The 21,009-nt window shown below is 45.5% G+C and overlaps 1 protein-coding gene across 3 annotated transcripts in view; it reads right to left on the bottom strand.

Annotated features, from left to right (window-relative positions):
• BLK (BLK proto-oncogene, Src family tyrosine kinase) overlaps positions 1 to 21,009 on the bottom strand; it is a 113,447-nt gene that overhangs the window by 53,477 nt on the left and 38,961 nt on the right. The window contains exon 1 of one of the 3 annotated variants that reach the window (XM_026007781.2): positions 19,406 to 19,615. The exons of the other annotated variants lie outside the window; for them this stretch is intronic. The gene's annotated coding sequence lies outside the window, so the exon portion shown is untranslated. Of the gene's footprint in view, positions 1 to 19,405; positions 19,616 to 21,009 lie in introns of those variants that run through there. 3 annotated transcript variants of the gene reach the window in all.

Below are 21,009 nucleotides of genomic sequence, written 5' to 3'. Positions count from 1 at the left end.
CCCGTGACAAGGGCTTTAGAAGGATGATCACTCGGCCCTCAGCCCTACCGTGTTATGGGCCTGTAATTCCACTGCAGATTTCTGGAGGTGCAGAAGAACAGTGGGGTTTGGGGAACCTCGGGCTCTGCTGAAGGCTCCTGATAATGAGGATGGAATACAGAGATGATTCAGCCCCTGCATTCTCATTGCCCAAAGGAGCCCAAGGTGGTGATTTCAAAGATCCCACTGGGAATGGTTCTCTGGTTTCTCTTCTCCTCTCAACTCCCTCTGCCCTCATCACGGTCCATGAATCACATGATCTTCATTTCTGCCACCCTTAGGCTCGCTGCCCTGCCTTGGGCAGCTCTATCTCCCAACCTGTTGACACTCACTTTAAGATTCAGAGTCCTGGTTCCTGAACCAGCCACACAGTGTCATCAGCAGCCTCAACCAGGCCCAGAGTGTAGACGTCAGGGGCTAATCCAGGCATTGGGTGTGGAGGTAAAGGATGAGGTAAATTGTGGCAAAACATGAAAAGAAATATTCTATCAAGGGCCAAAAAATTTTGAGAAAAACTCACTTCAGTATTCCTTGAATAAATAACTAATGTTTTAGAAAGGCAATCATGTTATGTTGCCCAGAAAACCTTGAAAGTGAATAATCTGGATTCATCTGTAAAATGAACTAAAGGCAAAAAAGTCAAAAATGCTTTTATGAAGGGAAGTTCCTGAGTGACTTTATATCAAATAAGACAAAATATGTACTTTACTTTTTTTTTCTTTTTTTTGTTTGTTTTTTTTTCTTTATGATAGTCATACAGAGAGAAAGAGAGAGAGGCAGAGACACAGGCAGAGGGAGAAGCAGGCTCCATGCACCGGGAGCCTGATGTGGGATTTGATCCCGGGTCTCCAGGATCGCGCCCGGGGCCAAAGGCAGGCGCCAAACCGCTGCGCCACCCAGGGATCCCCAAAATATGTACTTTAGAACAGTGTCTTACCACATAGTAAAGCACTAAATAAATGTCAGTTGTTGTTATTATTATAGCATGGTACAATAATACTAGTGATTCCAAACCATCAAGAAACAATCATATTTATTTATCTTGAGGTCTGTGTGATTTGGGACAAGATTTTTTTTAGAGAGAATGTGAGCAGGGGTGGGGAGGGGCAGAGGAAGAAAGAAAGCAAGAATCTTTAGCAGGCCTCCACACACCCCGCACAAGCCTCACATGGGGCTTGATCTCATGACGCTGAGATCATGAAATCAAGAGTCCAGCGCTTAGCCAACTAAATCAACCAGGCACCACTGGGAAGAGATTTTTAAATCTCTCCATGCCTCAGAGATTGCTTTATTTATACTATGGGGTTAGGACTAGGTTTCCTGCTTGCCTTAAAGGATCAAACAAAATCATTAAGTAATTTGTAAATGATAAAGTACCATATAAAAATCTCTGTTGAGACCACAGGGACAAAGCCTAAAAGTTTAGAACCATCAGTATTCAGACTGTCCACATCCCTGTTGGAGAACTGATGTGTTGGCAGGTTGATTGCAGTACAGTGTTTAGAATGAGGATTTCATTGATCCTGATTAGATCACGTTAAGAAATGATAATAGGTTCTAGAAAAGAGCTAAAGAACACCCAACATCATTTTCTTGGGTATCACTCCATGGGTTTGATTGAAGAACAAGTCTTCATTTAAGACTTAGTCAAGGCATTGTCAGCTCTGGGGAGCCTTTCCTGACACTCTGTGTCATGTCACCCCTCTCCTGTGGCCACAGCACTTCTTATAGCACCAACCACAGTATACTAGGTCTATAGTTTAATGTCTGTTTTCTTAATATATATATATATATATTATTTTTTTTAATTTAAATTCAATTAGCCAACAGACAGCACATCATTTGTTTCAGGTGTAGTGTTCAAGCATTAATCAGTTGTAACACCTGTCTTCTAAATCAGACTCCTTGTGAGTGTCTCAAGGGAAGGGAGTATTTTTTTTTAATCTTTCTATCTTCAGGGTCATTCTCAGCATTCGGAACATATTAAATACACAGTAAATCTTTCTCTTGTTTTGAATGAATGGATGAATTAATCAATCAGAGAAACCCAAACATAAGAAAATGCCTTTTTAACCATCCCCCCACCCCTAGGACCCTATTGCCATGAAGAGTAAACAGCTTAATTTACCAAGACAATGATAGAAAGGTGCCATTTATACCAAAGCCAGTGCTATTCTAAATACTGATTATTGATCATTAACCAATACTTCAAGACCAAGAAAGCACATTGATCTAATGTTTAATGTTGTATCATATCTAAGACGCCCAAAATTAAATTATAATTTCCTTTCTTTTATTGCATAATTATTTCCCATATTTCAGGAAGTCGCCTATTTTTTAAAAATGGAAGTATAGTTGACACATAATGTTACATGAGTTTCAGGTGTACAGCATGGTGGTTTGACAAATCTATGTGTTCTGCTGTGCTCACCGCAAGTAACTATTACATTGCCATTGAGGAAATCTTACCCCTTGAAGGGCTGCCAATTTTCAGTAATAATAAGTGTGTAATTTAGCAAAGGTTCCCAGAGGAAGCAAGGAGAGTGAAATGGAATTACGCCCCATCTTCTTTGCCTCCAGGTAAGCCCTGGAGTTTACAGAGATTTAGCACAGGAATACTAAGGGAAAGGAAGTCAAATACATTTAGGAAGCTAAAGTCACTTATTGGTGCCAAGTAGTTTGTTGTTAATAAAACATCTGTTTGAAAAGGCCCAATGATATTCAGGAGATCATGAGCCGAAAGCTCCCACCCGTTGGGTTGAACTGTCGAATTTGGTCTCTTGAATTTCAAAGTTTCTTTGGCTCCTTAAGCCTTGAGTGATAACATTTCAGTTTGATAAACACAGCTCACCTCCTATGGTTAATGCTTGTAGCAGGAAAGAACAATTAACCAACCACAAATATTTCTGTATAAGCCTGACTCCCTGGAGAAAAATGCAAGGCTTTAAAAAATGCCAAAATATTTCCTTTAGTTAAGCACCATGGATGGCCATAATCATAGGAAAGTCCCTCACCTTAACACATGAGCAATTAGCTTTGGTTAAAGAAATAAAAATAGAAACAATTCTCTTAACCATAAGGCACCTTAGCATAATGGGTATGCATATAATGGGTATTCATATGTATGAAACAGATATGGGTTCAAATCCAAAGCTCCCTGCAAGCTAGCTGTAAGCCCTTGGAAGTATTTCCAAGCCTCAGTTTTCTCATCCTTAAAATGGGGATAATATGTTCTCCATCCCATGACTGGACCTCCGTATATAGACACAAATCTTTAGGATTCTTTCATTTTAATCCCAGCCTCCCAAAAGGAGCTGTGAGGAGTGTGTGTGCATTGGTCAGGGGCGGGGGGGGGGGTGGGGGGAGATAAAGAGAGAATGGGAGAGAGACCAGTTGTCTTTTAAAACATTTTTGGGGCGACAGCCTTCTTTGAGAATCTGATGAAAGTACATATTTTTCCCAGAAAATATACTTTTGTACACACAGTATCCAGTTTTGTGCCCAGTTTCAGCACTCTTCCCCTTGCTTGTGCTCTGTCTCTCCCTCTCAAATAAACAAATAGAATCCAAAAAAAAAAAAAAAAAGAACCTTGGGACAGATGAAGCTAAAGCAATGGGTTTTATTTCTTCAATTTGTTTTAAAAGATTTATTTATTTGAGAGAGAAAGAGAGAGAGGGAGGGAGGGAGGGAGAGTGGGGGAAGGGCAGAGGGAAAGAGAGAGAATCCTGAAGCAGACTCCCCACTGATTATGGAGCCCAACAGGGGGCTCAATCCCAGGATCCTGAGATTGTGACCTGAGGCAAAATCAAGAGTCCGGTGCTTAACCACCTGAGCCACCAAGGCACCCCAGTTTTGTTTCTCCATGAGTCACTTCATTTCATAGAGAGGAAAGCCTGTTCTCTGGCCAAGACCACATTGGTCACCCCAGCTGGCAAACATGGTTGCAGACCACAAGATGCTGGATGGGAGAGGGTGAAGCACACAGGCCACTATTACCATGACATCAAATGCAGTTCAAAGTCCACCTGACTCCACCCTCAAAATGAACATTTTGGCTCCCTGGATAATTGGCGTTCCTTGAAAGGATCAGGAAAAAATAGGCTTCAGCTACGTCATAGAGCTCAGCATGGCTTTGCAAACTACATGTTATTTTTTTTAATCATAGCCCTCTATAATGTAAAAAAAAAAGGAGAAGAAGGAGAAGAAGAAGAAGAAGAAGAAGAAGAAGAAGAAGAAGAAGAAGAAGAAGAAGAATCAAACCAAATGTCCAGTTGAAATGGTGAAGTAGAGTTAACAATGAAATGTTACGCATCCACAAAAATGATCATCATGAAGCCATGTCACCATGGAAAAGATGCTTATGTTATGATGAAGAAAAGGAAGAAAAACAGGATCCAAACTGTTATGCCCCTTATGATTCCAGCCATAAAAACTATCTATGAACCAAGACAAGTAGTTCTTGGATTGAAAATGTGAGGTTAGTAGAATTATTGATGATTTGTATCTGTTTTCAAGGTTTTTTTTTTTTTTTTGGTATTATCTAATGTTCCCAGTTGTCAAGTAAGGAGATAAATGATAAATCTGTACAAAATAAGCCTGTTCTTCCAAGTGGCTGTGGCCCTGTCCTGCCTCCAAACAGCCGGCTCGTTCTGTGACTTCCCTTCTGAGCAGGCTAGGTGGGCAGACCCCATCAGAGCCCCCCCAGACTTCCCCTACTCCCCACAAAACCAAGCCTGCCACTGAAAGAGCAGTGAGAGCCCATTCATTGTTCCCACCTTCCATCACCACCCTGGCGGACCCTCCGAGGTCCTTGGCGTCTGAACCTAGCCAGTGGGGAGACAGGTTCATGCAAGCAGCCTGAGGACATTTGTGTCCAAATCCATGTAAGCCTCTGGTGTTCAGATTCATGCCACACACAAGGGAGCTGACCCTCCAGAGTCAGAAGTAAATGATTTGTCTGATGCTTGCTGGTGCCGGATAGAGACATGGGGTCTCTTGAATTAGAGAGGTTGGCAGGTTGGTGCTGGGAGGTTGGCAGCTCTCACAACAGACATGAAGAGATTACAGAAAAGTTGCAGCCATAGCAGCAGCTTCAGCTATCAAGAGGCCACCCGGCCTTCTCAGAGGTCATAGTCAACACACTACTCAGTACAGAACCTCTCAAGTAAAAGCAGTGAGTCCTCTGGCTCACTTTTCTCAGGCCAAGTGCCTAATTGCCTCCCTGTCATCTAGGTGCCTGCAGCTAGGGCATGTGGCTTGTAGGGGCAGCAATCTGCCTGCATGCTGCACACACATTTCCTTCCCAGAGCACTCAGCTGGGGCCTGGTTCACTCTGCCCTGTAAAACCCTTCCTCCTGAACTTCTTCCATCATGGCTCTTCTGGCCCCTGGATAAATGAGTGGCTCCCTAACCGGATGGCCCCAAAGCACATGGCAGGACCTCCGTGACAGGCCTATCAGACAAATTGGGGTGGGGAGGGTGGTTGTACACGTCTGACTTAGCAGCTCTCATTTGTGTCCTCACAGCCTAGTGTGTCACAAAAAATAACAATAGGCAACTGAGCCAACTTCCCGGGGAGACAATGGGGCAGGAGGAATTTCAGGAGAGGACAGATCCCCAAAGGTGGACAGCTGTGGGGAGCAACAGGGAAATGAACAGTGATGTCATGGAGGCTTGAGCTACTGGGTTGCCCGGGGTGACGCTGACCCAGAAGAGGAAAGGCAAGCTGGCAGGACCCAGCCCAAAGGATAAGAGAGGCATTCTCTGGAGGGCCATTTCTTCAGGCAAGCTTGTGCTAGATGCCTCCTCGGGGAAGAGGTTTCTCGTATGCTAAGTGAGGGTCACCCTGTGCTCCTCCATCCTTGGCTGTCATTTTGGAACAGTTGCTGCCTGTGGTTCTGCAAGCTAGGATTTCACAGCACACGGGTAGCCTTTGCCTTGACGTGGGCACTAAGTTTCTCTTGCCTGTACCATAGCCCTGGGTCAGGGCTCTACTCACAATGGGCAGCTGAAAGACTGAATAATGAAGAGCTAAGAGCACTGGTTTTGGAGTCACACAGACCTGAGTCTGCATCTGGGCTCTGGTATTTGGTGAGTTCCTTCCTGATGACACCACAGCGCTTTTGTGGGAATTAAGTAAGATCATTGCACAAAGCACCTGGTGCATGTCTTGGCACTCAAGTACTGGCAGCTCTTCCACACTTGACGGATGTGCATCATATGCCGAGTAGATCAGCAAAGGATTGACTGGAAGGAACACTCAGAGCCCATTTAGCCTACCCCCTCATTTGGCAGAATCAGAACCTGAGCCCAGAGAGAGGAAGTGCCCCGGCCGAGATGGCGACACCAGTGCCCAGTTGTAGAAAGTCTCAGGGACAGAACTAGCTTGGCACTCCTGGCCATTCTCTTCTCAGCTCTCCTGGTTTCTTCCCCCTATTTGTCTCAGGCTGCTCCTCCAGTCCTAATTTGAGATTACCATCCTGTCTTACTGAAGTCATCTGCACCCCCCAATGCCAGGCTGATCTTTGACACCCTTTCCACTTTGTCTTCACATGAACCCTTGTATCCTTCCCCAAACTGTCAAGACTGCCCATTGGAATTCTAGATTGATTGCCCACTTCTAGATTCCAAGTACTGTCTGGCCTCCCGAGCTAGATCCTTTATTTCCATTGGGGTCACCAGGCTTCTGTCCCATTAAAGTTCTTTTAGAGTGTTCATTTTCCTTCCCCTGATGGCTCTGAGGATGTGGGTGCTGTCTTCCCCTCCAATCAGGGTAATCTGCCCTCCTCAGAGGCGGAGATACACTCCACCTCAGCAGGATCCATCAGCGCCCATCTCGATACCCCCCTGGTGGTCTAGGCCACACTTGGCAGATCCAGGATCATTCCTGGGGTGGTCTGCCACAGGTAAGAAGGCGCGGCGCTCTGCTTTCTTCTAAGTTCCTGTGTCATTCCTCCCAGAGCTGGAACTGGTTGGCAAGTCATCCTTCCTCCTTCCACCTGCCTCAATTCCCTTCCCCTTATTCTTCTCAATCCATGGGAGCTCTCATAGCTCCTATGAGCGCCACCTTCAGCCCAGGGCCTGATCCTGGAGACCCGAGATCGAGTCCCATGTAGGGCTCCCTGCAGTGGAGCCTGCTTCTCCCTCTGCCTGTGTCTCTGCCTCTCTCTCTCTCTCTGTGTGTCTCATGAATAAATAAATAAAATCTTGGGAAAAAAAACAATGGATCAACAGAACATTCAGAAAACAATAAACAAAATGGCAATTGTGTAAGGCCTTACTTATTAATAATTTCTTCAGATGTATTAAACTCTCCAAACGAGAAAAAAAAAATCCAGTATGTAGATCCAGTATGGAAACAAGGTTTACATTGGCACTTTGTGTTGGAAAAAAAAAAAAAATCAAATCAACAAGTCCAGCATTGATTATCCATGGTATTCATCCGCAGGTAGAACAGACACGTGTTTTTTGGGGTTGTGAATGAATTTTTTTTTTTATTCATTTATTATTTTGCTCCTTGTCCATGTTTAAGCCATTGCCACAGGGAAAGAGAAAGCAGAAACAAGAGAACTCTCTTGGCTCAGATGGAGAGAAATGCAGCACGTTGGTCTGGACAGAGAGGAGCCCAGGGGATCTCACCAAAGTCCCTCGGTCCAGAGTGGCACGAGAGTGCTGGGCTGACTCCCACATCCCATGATGTGGCCCAGAAGTCCTGGGGGGGGAGGCTAGACTCGAGTCATAGGTTGGAATGAGACATCCTAGCAGCAGCCTGTGTGGATTGCTAATGAAGACCAGATGAGCCATCCCAAAGTTCTAAGCCCTGTGCCCCCATCTCCCAGAACTGGGACCCAACCCTAGAGAAAGGAGGAGAGCACTGAGCTCATTGGGATTATTTTCCACTACCCAGCAGAAATCAAGATACTCAGACTAGACATTCTGTTTTTGAACACTGAGTGTGGACCGAGACTCCTACTCACCCCACATAGATCTGCTCTGTCATCACCTCCCTGAGCCCTCCTGATATTTGTCCAGAGGTTAGGACCACCTTCATAATAAACTCGCTCAACCCACTCGTCTACCTTCTATGAAGCTGCTGTCCTTGCCAAGTTTCAAAGACTTCCCCTTAGCCTCATTGCTCTCGAAAATAGCACATTCTTTTCTTTTAAATGAACGATAAATGAGCCAAATACATATTTCTGAGTGTGACCTTAGGAAAGTAAAAGAGAATAAAGCCAAAGGACAAATTCAGCTGTGCGTTGTCTACCCTTAGATTTGCAAAGGGGTCACAGGAGAGCTTCAGGGTGGTTTCATGGCTGCCTCAGGGAGACACCCTACAATGTGGCTGAGCAGAGTGAGGAGCTGGGAGGTCCAGCCTGAGGGTCAGGTGGCTTACTGCTGTGTGACCTCATAAAAGGGACTCCACTCTCTGGGGGTGCCGCTGGGACCTGGTGATACCACAGCGGGTTGTGCACATGGGGACCGAGAGGGTGGAGAGGGTGGAGAGGGTGGAAAGCTGCGTTCACCTGGCATGGTGCTGGAGGCCTCTGCCATCATAGCCACTTGCTGGTCTCAGTGACAGAAGCTGCCAGCCATGCCTGCTGGTGCCTGGGTCGAGGTGGCTTGGCCACAGGAAGGCTCACCAAGCCTGAGATCTCGGGACTGGAAGTTCCATGATGCCCAGGAGCTCTCCGGGTGATGGCACTTCAGGCAGAGAAGAGGGCTGGGCACAAGCTCTGAGGTGTGAGGAGCAACAGGGAGTCACAGGGGACAGGACCACTGGGGCCACATGCCTGAAGGATGACGAGAGGGAAACTAGGATGGGACACCCAGATGTCTGGTCTTGTGAGGCCTGGGCTTTGTTCTCAGGCACTGAGGAGTCAATGGAGATTTTACCCTGGGGGTGACAGGGCCACCTTTGAGCTTCAGACACACTTTGCTGGCCACACAGAGGACGGAGGGCAGTGCAGGCCACTGCGGGCGGAGGCAGGAGCTCCAGTGTCCAGTCGAGAGGCACAAATGGCCTGAGCTGAAGCCATGGAAATCTGGGGACATGTCCGAGAAAGGCGGGGACAGATGTTACTACAGCATTGCCCTCACTCAGGGAAACTGGTGAGCTCACTCTCTAGTCTCTGCAGAGATTCCCACTTTCCCCATGCTTTAGGTTTCTTCTGTGGGGAACAGTTCCCCCTCCTAGAGATGCCAGGGGACTGAGTCACCTTTAGCAAGGCGGCAAAGGACCAGACAGGGAGCCTGAGGGCTTCAGACCCCACCTCTTCACTGTGGAATCAGCCAAAGGAAGGCCACCCCCAGGGAAAGAGGCACACCTGGAGCCTTCATCTTCCTTCTCTATTGCTCCATGGGCCCCTCCAGTGACAGACAGCCCCCCACCCCAGCCCTGAGCCCCCAGGGAGCTGCTGGCCATCCATGTACCTGTCTGGGCTCTGAGCTGAGGGAGGTAGGAAGGGGATGCTCCCTCCCTTCTCAGGACCCACTCAGACTAGAAGGCAGATATTTCTTGCCATTTGGCAGCAGAAAACTTTGTACAGTGGAAAAAATGAATGAGAACAACTTTAGGGAGGATGATGCTTTGGCAGCTGGATTTCTACAAAATAGATGAAGCTTGGGAATCGCTTTATAAGGCAGACTTTATTCCTTCATTTTGTTGCAACGGCATTTGTGCTGTTTCATTGTTGTGGATAGGTATGTGTGTGTTGTGGCTGTGAGTGTGCCTGCATACGTCTGTGCATGTGTGTGTCTGTGTGTGTGTGCATGTCCACGTGAATATGTGTCTGTGCGTATCTGTGTGTGTGTGAGACAGAGACAGACCATATCCTACATCAATAACCTCCTTCCCAGGGCATCTGGGTGGCTCAGTGGTTGAGTGTCTGCCTTTGGGTCAGATTGTGATCCCAGGGTCCTGGGATTAAGTCCCACATCAGGCTCCCCACAGGGAGCCTCCTTCTCCCTCTGCCTATGTCTCTGCCTCTTTCTGTGTGTGTCTTTCATGAATAAATAAATAAAAATCTTAAAAAAAATAAATGCCCTCCTTCCCTGAAGAGATTTCCTTTCTGTCTTTCTAGCTATAAAATCTTTAAAACAAGGTCCAAACGGACAGCTTCCCCCAAACACCACATGGCAGAGAGCTCCAGGATGTCCAAGGCTAAAACCACAAGCCCTTCTCAGGCCGAATCTCATGGGTGTGGGGGATGCAGGACACCCTTAGTCACTCAGGCCAAACTCCAAGAGCAAACTACCACATTGGAGACATTTTTGAGCACATGCTTGGTGGAGAATGGCTAGCAGCCTCTCCCAACTGCAAGGAGCTAAAGGTATGTAACCATGAGTATCCATAGGTCTTAAATATGAAACACATGACAGCATTATATATGGACAAAAACAGCTCTCAAGGGCCCATAGTTCTTCTTACTCTTTCTTCATTCAATTGTCAATGGGCTTTCCAATCAACAGGAAGAGAAGGACCAAACACAGAGGTGTCAATTTGCTTACATACAGGCAGTCTCTTAGTAGCAGGTTTGATAATACACAAATAACTAGGAGGAGCGGAATGGGAGGAGGGTGGAGTGCACATCATACAAGTGGCTTTATGTGCAGGCAGCAATTAGAGGAACCTGATTTGAAAGCAGAAGTCTCCAAACCCACCGGGATGAATGTTACAGTGTCATTCTGCAGGAACCCAGTGAATGATGCATTGAACTGATTGCACACCATGCTCAGCCTCACCAAGGGACCTCATGGAGGAAGGTTTTAAACCCCTTTTCTATACCACAAAAGAGTGACCTTTCTGCCAGGAAACTATCATACAAGCCAATGAGATCTTTCTAAAGGTCACAGTCCTAGCTCAGAGGAAGATGTCAGTCACAGGGCCTGTCCCCTCATGTCTGAGCCAGAAGCATCTCTGGGGGTATTATTTCCACTTCCCATTTGCTGGTTCTCAGAGATCACTTGTCTTGGTGACAGGATGGAGCAAAGGAGCCTGGGAAGATGTATTTGACTGGGAAGAGAGGATGGGAGCTGGTTCTGTTCTCTGACAGCCCAGGAGGCAAGTAGCTTTAGCTAAGGTTAGGCTCTGGCAGAAATGTGGGTAGAAAGGACACCCTACTTTACCTCTTCCACACGTGTGAGAGAGCCACCAGGCATGGTTGTCAAGACAGACTTGAGCAGCTGTCGCCCTGCCAATCTCAGCCTCAGAGAGTTGCCAACAATAAACACGCCATACTTCACTGAGCCCGGTTCACCTCTGCTTTGTATATCTAGCTGACACTGGTGGCAAAGACCTCTCAGAGGTGATTCTTGGAGCAGGAAGAGAATCCCATGTTGACCCATGTTCCCATGACATGGGAAAGCCACTTTTACTCCTTGGCAGTTAATTAGAAGCCAATCCTTTTTGTGCCAACAGTCCCGAATCCTCCTGAATTGATGAAATCTGATGAAAGCCAGAAATGGGTCTTTGCAGAAGGTTGCCCATGTCCACAAATGCCTGCATGCAACTTTGAGAAGCTCATAAGCTCCAGGAAACTCATCAGGGATCCATGGTCTCCAAAAGTTAGGTCACTAGCCACAGCAACTGGTGTAGGGGTATGACCCTTGTAGGGAGAGGGTCTCTATCCAGGATCATGCACCCTCTTCTCTTTTTCTGTCACCAAACACACAGCAGGACTCCCTGGGTGCCTGGGCCTCCTTCACAAGGCTCAGAACTCAGGAAATCCCAGGAGGCAGGTTATTCTCTACTCATCTCTGTTTTGCAAAGACAGATGCAGAGAAGATGCTGATCTGTGGTTTGAAACTGAGATATTCTGCTTCTCATCAGCAGTGTGTCCAGGTCAACTTGTACAGGTTTGTAGGAATCAGTTATTAAATTTGGGGAATTCTGTGAGCCATTTGTTAAGTACATCACTATTCAAGATTAAACCATATAAAATTTAAATTATATAAAATCAAAATTAAATTATACAAAACACAATTAAATGAATTATATTAAAAACGAAGGTAATAAATTCTCAGATGTCCTCATTCCCTATTTATTTCACTACCTTTCACTGTTATCTCTGCTTTCCAGGTTGTTTACATCAATCGTGTCTGGGTGGTGGAAATGCTATATAATGATGTGCTTACTGCACATTTCTTCCCAGCCCCCTGTTCAGTCAGGTCACATTGGCAGCTTGAATTTGGCTAGCTAGGAGTGCTTACACCACAGGAAGAGGCAAGGGCTTCAAACTTGGGTTGATTTGCTTTTTTTGTTGATTGTATGGGCTTCATACAGTGATGGAGAAAATGTTAAGAATGTAGGTTAAACATTAAAATGTGTCATATTTGTAGCCATTAATAGCACTAAAAAATTGAGAAAAGTTTTTTGAGTATTTAAAAACTATTATCCAGTTTGGCAAAGAAGCCAGTGACCTCACTGCCTACCGAATGCAATTCCAATATGTCTTTGTCACTTTGGTCTTGACATAAATGAAAATACCTGCAATATTCATGCCGCCCCTGTACTTGTGTGTCAATTGCAGTCGTAGCTTGACCGTGGATACAAGAATTTGGCGAAAGTCAACAAAAGCACTCTATGGAGAATCGATGGCTCTGTGTTATTTATAATAAAGAATATTGCATATGTTGTTATTATTTGTAAATTATGTGCTACATATTCCTTATACCAGTGAAATTGTTAATAAACATATGTGTGTATGAGTGTGTGTACATTTGTTCCCCGGAAATTGGGTTGTTGAACATTTAGCAGCATACTACTGTTCTCAGTCTAGAAGATATCTATCTTCACCTAACTTCCCCACCGCACCACCCCCCCTTCCCTGCCACTGCTGCACTGACAGTTGCCAGGGAGCCCATCAGACAGACAGACAGACAGACAGATACCACAACATTAAATGATTCCTTTCCACATGAATGCACAGGGAAAATAGATTTGAGCCTTTCCCATTATGCCACCCAAGTAAAATCATGAAATGCATTATTTATTACTTTTTGATCCCATCTCCAAATGTAATACTACTAAAAAATGTAAATTTCTTGTGGAGCACCTGGGTGGCTCAGTCTGTTAAGTGTCTGACTCTTAGTTTTGGCTCAGGTCATGATCTCAGGGTTATGGGATCAAGCCCCACGTCAGCCCCACACTGAGCATGAAGGCTACTTAAGATGTTTCTCCCTCCTCCTCTAACCTCCCCTCTCCCAACCCCTTTCCCAACTCATGCTTGTGGTCTCTAAATAAATAAATAAATACATACATACATACATTTTCTTTTTAAAAAATTTTGATCATGGGGCACCTAGGTGGCTCAGTGATTGAGCGTCTGCCTTCGGCTCAGGTCATGATCTCGAGGTCCTGGGGTTGAGTCCCGCATTGGGTTCCCCACAGGGAACCTACTTCTTCCTCTGCCTATGTCTCTGCCTCTTTCTGTGTCTCTCATGAATAAATAAATAAAACCTTAAAACTTTTTTTGTACCATAGAAATGGCAGGAATAAAGAGAATCTTACCATGGAACAACTACATATAATCTCTGTAACAATACAAGATAGAATATCTGTAAAAATATTGAAACAAGCTGTTTATATACCTACAATAGACTCACAGCCAAGTATTTCACCATAGGTTGACCCCTTGGGTAAAACAAATAAACAAGGAATTGGTTTATGTTTTGTACAAAGAAAAGGAACTAATTCTTTAAAAAAAAATTTTTAAATTTAAATTCAATTTGCCAACATATAGTATAACACCCAGTGCTCATCCCATCAAGTGCCCTCCTTAGCGCCCGTCACCCAGTTACCCCATCCCTCAACCCCCAACCCTTCTGCAACCCTTTCTTTGTCGCCCAGAGCTAGGAGTCTCTCATGGTTTTTCTTCCTCTCTAATTTTTCCCCACTCAGTTTCCCTCCTTTCCCTTATAGTCCCTTTCAGTATTTCTTATATTCCACATATGAGTGAAACCATATGATGATTGTCTTTCTCCGATTGATTTATCTCACTCAGCATAATACCTTCCAGTTCCATTCACGTCAAAGAAAATGGTAGGTATTCATCAGAAAGGGAACTAATTCTTATTGAGCACCCACATATGCACCAAGCTCTTTCAAAAATGCTATCCTGTTTTTGCTTATTTATTCATTTTCTGGTGCTTCTGGAAAGATTTGAAGCCACTTATAAAAACAAACGTGAAATAATAGGAGAGAAAAATAGATGAAGAAATCATAACCAAGGTGTAAATTAGGGCAGAGAAACAAATTGAGGGTAAAGCTGGTACACAGAAACACAGACCATGAGGTGGGGCTACCCAATTCTAGCGGTTAAATGCAAATTAGGTTCTAAGTGTCCTGGAGTCCAAAGCACAAGGTGGGAAATTATTGGTGTGAAGAGTCAGTATCTTTAGGACATCCATTGCATGGATTTAGGACATCCAGAGAAGCATGGATTTCTTGAGTCTGGAGCCTGACAGTAATTCTGCAACTCTTACTGTGGTCCTGAGTGGAATGGTGGACAACAGTCTCGGCTACGATGCTTACGATGACACGGTAAGTTCCCTACCTTGTTTCTTACAGCAGCCATCAGCTCTAGCCTCGGATGACATGCCCTCACCAGGAAAGGGTGCCCGAGCATGATTCTGGAATGCAATCCCTGAGATCCAGACACACAGCTTTCGGACCAACTAGCTTGACGGTGGAGAGAGGCGGGGGAGAGGGGAGGGCATCCCCAAAATAACTAGATTCATTTTTCTCAGTTGTATTCAACACATTTCCTCTTTGAGAAACATAACAAAACCATGATCTCCCTTTGAGATTTCAAAATAAATATTGTGAATAAAGGCAAATTTTAAAAGTTACAACGTGAAATGTGCTTTTTACAAATCACAAGGACTCCTCTGGTGATTCTCACATGGAGAACTGAATAGAATCTAGGTGGAAATATTGTAGACTTTTCAGTTTTAACTCACCTAAGAATTAGGGCTCTGGGGTTTAATTCTTTTTTTTTAATTTTTATTTATTTATGATAGTCACACACACATTGGGGGGGGGGTGGGCAGAGACATAGGCAGAGGGAGAAGCAGGCTCCATGCACCGGGAGCCCGATGTGGGATTCGATCCTGGGTCTCCAGGATCGCGCCCTGGGCCAAAGGCAGGCGCCAAACTGCTGCGTCACCCAGGGATCCCCTCTGGGGTTTAATTCTTTTAACCCTGTGAACACCATGATGTTCTGTTACCAACAAATAAAGAAATAAGACTCCAGGGTAGAAGCAACTTATCTGAGTTATGTCAGTACAGAGTGAGGTCAACTATTGCTATTTCACAAAAACATTTGGTGACTTGCCCAAGGTCACATAGTCAGGAAGCAGCAGTGCTATCTTGAACTCAAGCCGTCTGGTCCACAGGCTGGCCATCCAACCTCTACGTTAGAGAATCCCTGGGCCATAGCTGCTTTGTTGGTGTACTCCTATGCCCACATTCTTTCTAATTCATGGGATCCACAACCCACTGGGAGATAAAATTAAATTATCATTACTAAATATCGGACTTGGTGATTCCAAATATTTGGTGTTGGCAGATCCTTTTGGGAATGTAGTAGAAGCCAGGAGCGCTCCAAGTGGAAGAGTATGTGTCTGCATAAAAGCTTGCAGACAAGTTCAGAGAGCTCCGAGACCCCGTGAAACTCATCAAGGGTCCGAAGTCTCAGAGGTTGGAACTCCCGACTCCATCCATTAAGCGCAGACCACCTCATGTCCTTGAAGACACTACATAAACAGGCGCAAACGTTTCCTGCACTGGAGCAACCCTGAGAGTGAGGACCTCCTGACACCTTGCACCCCAGGTGACTCACTTGCCTCACGCCAGTCCTAGCCCAGCGGCTCAAGTATCAAGGTATGCAGAGGAGCCAGCAGAAAGAGGTAAACGACAAGGAACCCAGAAGAACTTTCTTCTGCAACCTGATTTTGGAAACATCAGCCCTCTGGTGAGAAAGCTCACAGTAGTCTGTGATGAATGAAGGTCCTGCAGGGTCAGCAGGCAACACAGCAGAGCCTCTTCTATGCCTCAGGCTCCAGCTCCAATCATCCTGCTCAATCTAGTTCTCATATTTGGGCTTGAAGCTGAATGCTAGTTTACAGAAACCTGGGTCCTTTGCTCACACTCCTCCAGCTGGAAGTGGCAAATCCAGTCCTAATGCAGAACTGGCTGGCTCCAAGGCCCAGCATCTTCCTTGGCCAACACCTCGCCTTGCAGTGAGCAGAACACACCAGAAACGAAGTCACAAACACCTTCTGCCACAAGGGCCCCCGTTAAAACCCTGGGCACAGCGACAGCACTGAAGCTCTTTGTGGCTAAGGGTCATTATTAAATCTACGTGCGTTTCTACCTTCAAGCTTTCTTCCTCCTGTCTTAATCCTCACTGGCATTCCAGAGCTTGCCCTTGTTCCGTTTCTCTCAAAAACCTTTTCACAGGGTACCTGCCCTGCTCCAGACACTGTCCTGAGCCCTGGCACCCAGAGGGGGATGAAAGAGGACCAGCTCCCTGTCCTGGGGGAGCAAAGATCCAGAACTCCAGCAAACAAATAGCCCTTGGCATGTGTCAGAGGTTCACGGGGACACAGGGATGGATTTGGGCATTGGTGATAGAAGAGAAGACAGTGGCACTGATCCCAGGAGTTTGAACAGGTGGAACTTGCCCAGATGAGAAGGTGGGGAGGGGGTTCCAAGCTGAGGGAGCAGCAGGAGCATGGCCTGGAGTGGTCCAGAGAAGTGAGGCTGGCTTAGTGAAAAAAGACAGGGAGGCAGTGGGGGGAACAGGAGATGTGACAGGAAGAGTACTCCAGGCCCAGTGGTAATCGACGATCTCAGTTCTGATCTTCATCTGTGTGTTGTGATTTTCATCTAAGTGCTGTCTTCCTACAGTTTCATGATTCTTTCTTTCTGTAATCTGGCTGGGACATCACCCTAGAACCAGGGCACACCTGCTCTGCTGGGCCTGGGGATGAGGGTTGGGGGGAGGAGTGGGGTCAGGTCTCTCTGTCTCCCTTGTTACTTCCCCACACACCTGACCCTCACAAACAAAGATGCTGGCCCCTTGACATGGGCCAGACATGGCTCCGTCTGGCTGCTGCAGACTCGAGGGCAGCAAGAACAGTGAGCTCCCAGGCCAGGTTGTCACTAAAGCAGGAGCTGGTCCTACATTCCTCAGCCCACAGCATGGCTCACAAGGAATTGTTTTCCAGCACAGCTCAAGGTGTTTGGCTGGCCACAGATTCTGTGGGGATGGTTGGGCCCAGAGGATGGCAGGTTCCATCCTGGTATTCCACACAAGGTCAGGGGCCTCACTTGCTTCTGTTCTGGCTTTCCACTTCGTCACCAAGGAGGGGGTCAGGTTTGGGTCTCTGGGCATGCACTTGGAGTCCTGAGAGCCTGAGCCAGCACAGTGAACTCTGCTGGACAGACAGAGGGTGAGGTACTTAGCCCTAAAGCTCCTGACACAGAGGTCAAAAAAATGTGTGTTGAATAAAAGAATAATTGAATGATAAGAAATGCCACAAAGAAAGAGAAATATAGGGGAGCCTGGGTCTCTCAGTTGGTTAAACATCTGACTTCGGCTTAGGTCATAATCTTAGGGTCCTGGGATTAAGCCCTGCATTGGGCTCTCTGCTCAGCAGAGAGTCTGGTTCTTCCCCTCCCTTCATGCTCACTCTCTCTGTCTCTCTTTCAAATAAATAAAATCTTTTAAAAAAAGAAAGAAAGAAATATAGAACTTTCCAAGACTAAGAGGGGTGGAGGGTGAGGGAAGTTGGGAGAGACAATGGTAAAAATGCAAAAGGCCTGCTATGTTCCAGAAAGTTCAAAGAGAGGGCAGAGACCACTGTGCCATGGATTCCTCTTTTGACCATGTCTGCTCTAAGGCAGGATGAGTATAATCCTTTTCAAGCTTTTTATTTTCTAATAATTCTAGGTTTACAGAAAAGTTACAAAGATAGTATAGAGATTTCACATATACTTTGCACTCAGCTCCCCCTAATATTATCTTCTTACCCAACCATGATACATTTGCCAGAACAAAGAAATCCACATTGGCACAATGGTATTAATTAAACTCCAGACTTCGTTTAGATTTCACCTATTTTTCATTAAGGACTTTCTCCCCCCTAGGATCCACTCCAATTCCCAATCCCAGATGTGAGCTCCAGGTTCAGTTGTCATGTCTCCTTACTCTCCTCTGATGGATAACAGTTTCCCCATCTTTCCTCATTTTCGGTGACCTTGACAATTGCACAGGTCAAGTAATCTGCAGATTGTCCCTCACTTCGGGTTTGTCTGGTGTTTTCTCATAATGAGACTGGGGTTAAGGGTTTGGGGGAAGAACAGCACAGAGGGGAAGTACTTTTTTCCTTGCACCATAGGCAAACTTATATGATGCAACACAACTTATCCCTTGAGATGTTAACCGTGATTCACCTGCTTAAGATGGTGTCTGCCAGCATTCCTCACCACAGAGCTACTGTTCTTTCCTTTCCATGCTTTGTTCTAAGTCCCTTCTGCATTGAAGGTGAGGGGAGCCAAGCTCCATCCAGAAAGGAGAAGTATCTACATATATCATGCACAATTTTTCTCTCTAACTATGGCAACACACTGATAACAATTCTTTAGTTCCTGGGTAATGTTGGGATAGTTGGGGGTGAAAACAGTGGCCAAATAGCAAATGACTAGAACAGTTGTCTAAACCCTAGAATTTTAAAACTCCTCTCCAAATATGTTTTCAACTGCTCATTCCTTTTCAGAAACTGATCTCTTAGCCAAAAACGTCATCATTAAACCTGTTCCATCACCTGACCCCCGAAGTCTGAAAAATGGAAAACCATATATTTAAAAACAAACAAAATTTTAAAAGGGCAACCACCAATCATTTGCCTTGAGCCAGACACTCCCCATACATCACTGCTCACCTCTCCTATGTCTGCCCCTGAGGTACCATTACCCTTGTTTATAAAGAGACTGAGTAACTTGCCTGGAGCCCCACAGCCCTCATGCACGTGCCCACCCATATTCCCACCCCACACACTTCTTCTGTCTTTCCTCTGTGGCACATTCTGACTTTTCCAGCTTAGAAAGCCCAAGAAGTGAATCTCCCTGGATGGCTGAACTTTTATAAATCAAAACCAGAACGAAACAAAACACTCTCTAAAGTAGAAATGAACCAAAAAAGGGACAATCTATTCACAGCTGTGGCTAAGATCATATTAATGTCTTCTCTACCTGTAACATCCAAAGTAATGTTCCTGCCTCCTCTCCCAACTACAGGCCTCAGAGCATTGCACAGTTGAAAAGAGTAAGATGGTTGAAAAAGCAAAAGATGCAGAGACTTACCTTGATGATGCTCAGTGACTTGTCACCATAGCTTTTTCAATCCCAGCGCCCTTGTGACGCAGCAGCCTTCTAGCTATAACCGGCAACTCTTGATACAATCCCAAAGAAAAAGCCCATCCCTGTTGTCTCAATCGGTTCACGTAGCTTGTGGCTTCCTGCTGGTGGCAAGCACCAGGCAGGGGTGGCAGGCTCCCCACCTCCCCAGGCTCTGTGGTCAGAGCCTCACCAGCTTCCCCCAAGGAGCCCCGCCCCTCTCACGGAGCACTTTGAAGGCTTCTGTGGGTTCGCTGGGTCCAGTGGGCACCGCTGACCCAGAAAAACCTGTGAGGAAGGACCATAAGCAGCTGGTCTTTCTCAAGCCCTGGGCCACTGTTCCAATGACCCTCTGCCACTAGAATGTTTTCTCATGGGGTTTTGGTTTAATAACATGGGTGGTGTTTTTCTGCACCAAACTTGGCAGTTAGTAAACCTCCAAGCTAACTCTACAAGGTATTTCACTCTGCTTTGCAGCATTTATCTGCTAGACAAGAAAGAGCTTGGTCTCTGCAGCCTTGTGCTGTCTGTGTGAGCCTGGGCAGCCCTTCCCTCAGTCTTGTTGGTTTTGTTTTGTCTTCCAAATAGGGCTGATAATACCTAGTCCAGAGATACTATGGCCACAAATGATAAAGTGGCTGTGAGTGATGAGCACAGAATTGGCTCCCAATAAACACTAATTCTCATTTTTTTAAAAAATAGGACTCCAACCAGTCGTTGATTCTGATCGCAGAGCCTCTTCAATTGTGCTACTTCACTTGGCTCTGAAAACTCAGGAGAGCCCAGAATGATGGAGGTGGTGTGGGAAGGACCCTATTATCTGGAGTGGTGAGGTGCTGTCCTCTAGTACACCAGCTGAGGGACCACGAAGGTTGCTGAGATAACCTCAGGAGATTTGTGGGTCCAGCCACACATGCTAAGCCACTGCTCACCTGTTTTCTGATACAGGGATGAAAGGGAGCCCATGGGCATGCTCCTCTCCTGCCTTTACATCTGGGAACCTTGGTAGTGACAGGATTGAGACAGGCTTGCTTCTACTGCTGGCTTGGGGCCACAGTCCAGAATCTCAGTTTCCTTATGGATTTTAGAACCAAGACAGTAATTTGCTGTGAACTTTTGGTAAGAAAGGGCTTTTTGACAGATTTCATAGTAATAGAGGCAGCAACAAAGAGTTTTTGGATTCTAAGCCCTCTTGAAAACAATCCATCTGATTTCTGCAAAAGGTTTTTGTGACAATAAATGGATTAATGCATAAAAAAATATGTATTACAGTGTTAAGTAGATAATAAACTCCAAATAACTGGTAGCTGATGTGACTTCACCTAATCTAAGTCCCAAATTTGATCCTTAACACTGCTTTTTCTTATTTTTTCCTTGGTAATGAAGAGCCCAGAACAATGACCCAAACCAACTGTGCTCAGTGAATCACAGCTCTTATTAATTTATTATTATATTCATCTCCTGACACCTAAGAGTTGGATCTAAACATTAAACACAAGTTAAAGAATCTCAAACTCCTTAAACATTTTAAAAATTGCTGACTTGAATTGCGATTATTTAGCCTTACTATT

Source organism: Vulpes vulpes, chromosome 9 (assembly GCF_048418805.1).
Source record: "Vulpes vulpes isolate BD-2025 chromosome 9, VulVul3, whole genome shotgun sequence".
In the NCBI taxonomy this organism is placed as follows: Eukaryota; Metazoa; Chordata; class Mammalia; order Carnivora; family Canidae; genus Vulpes; species Vulpes vulpes.
This window is presented reverse-complemented; position numbering and strand designations above follow the sequence as displayed.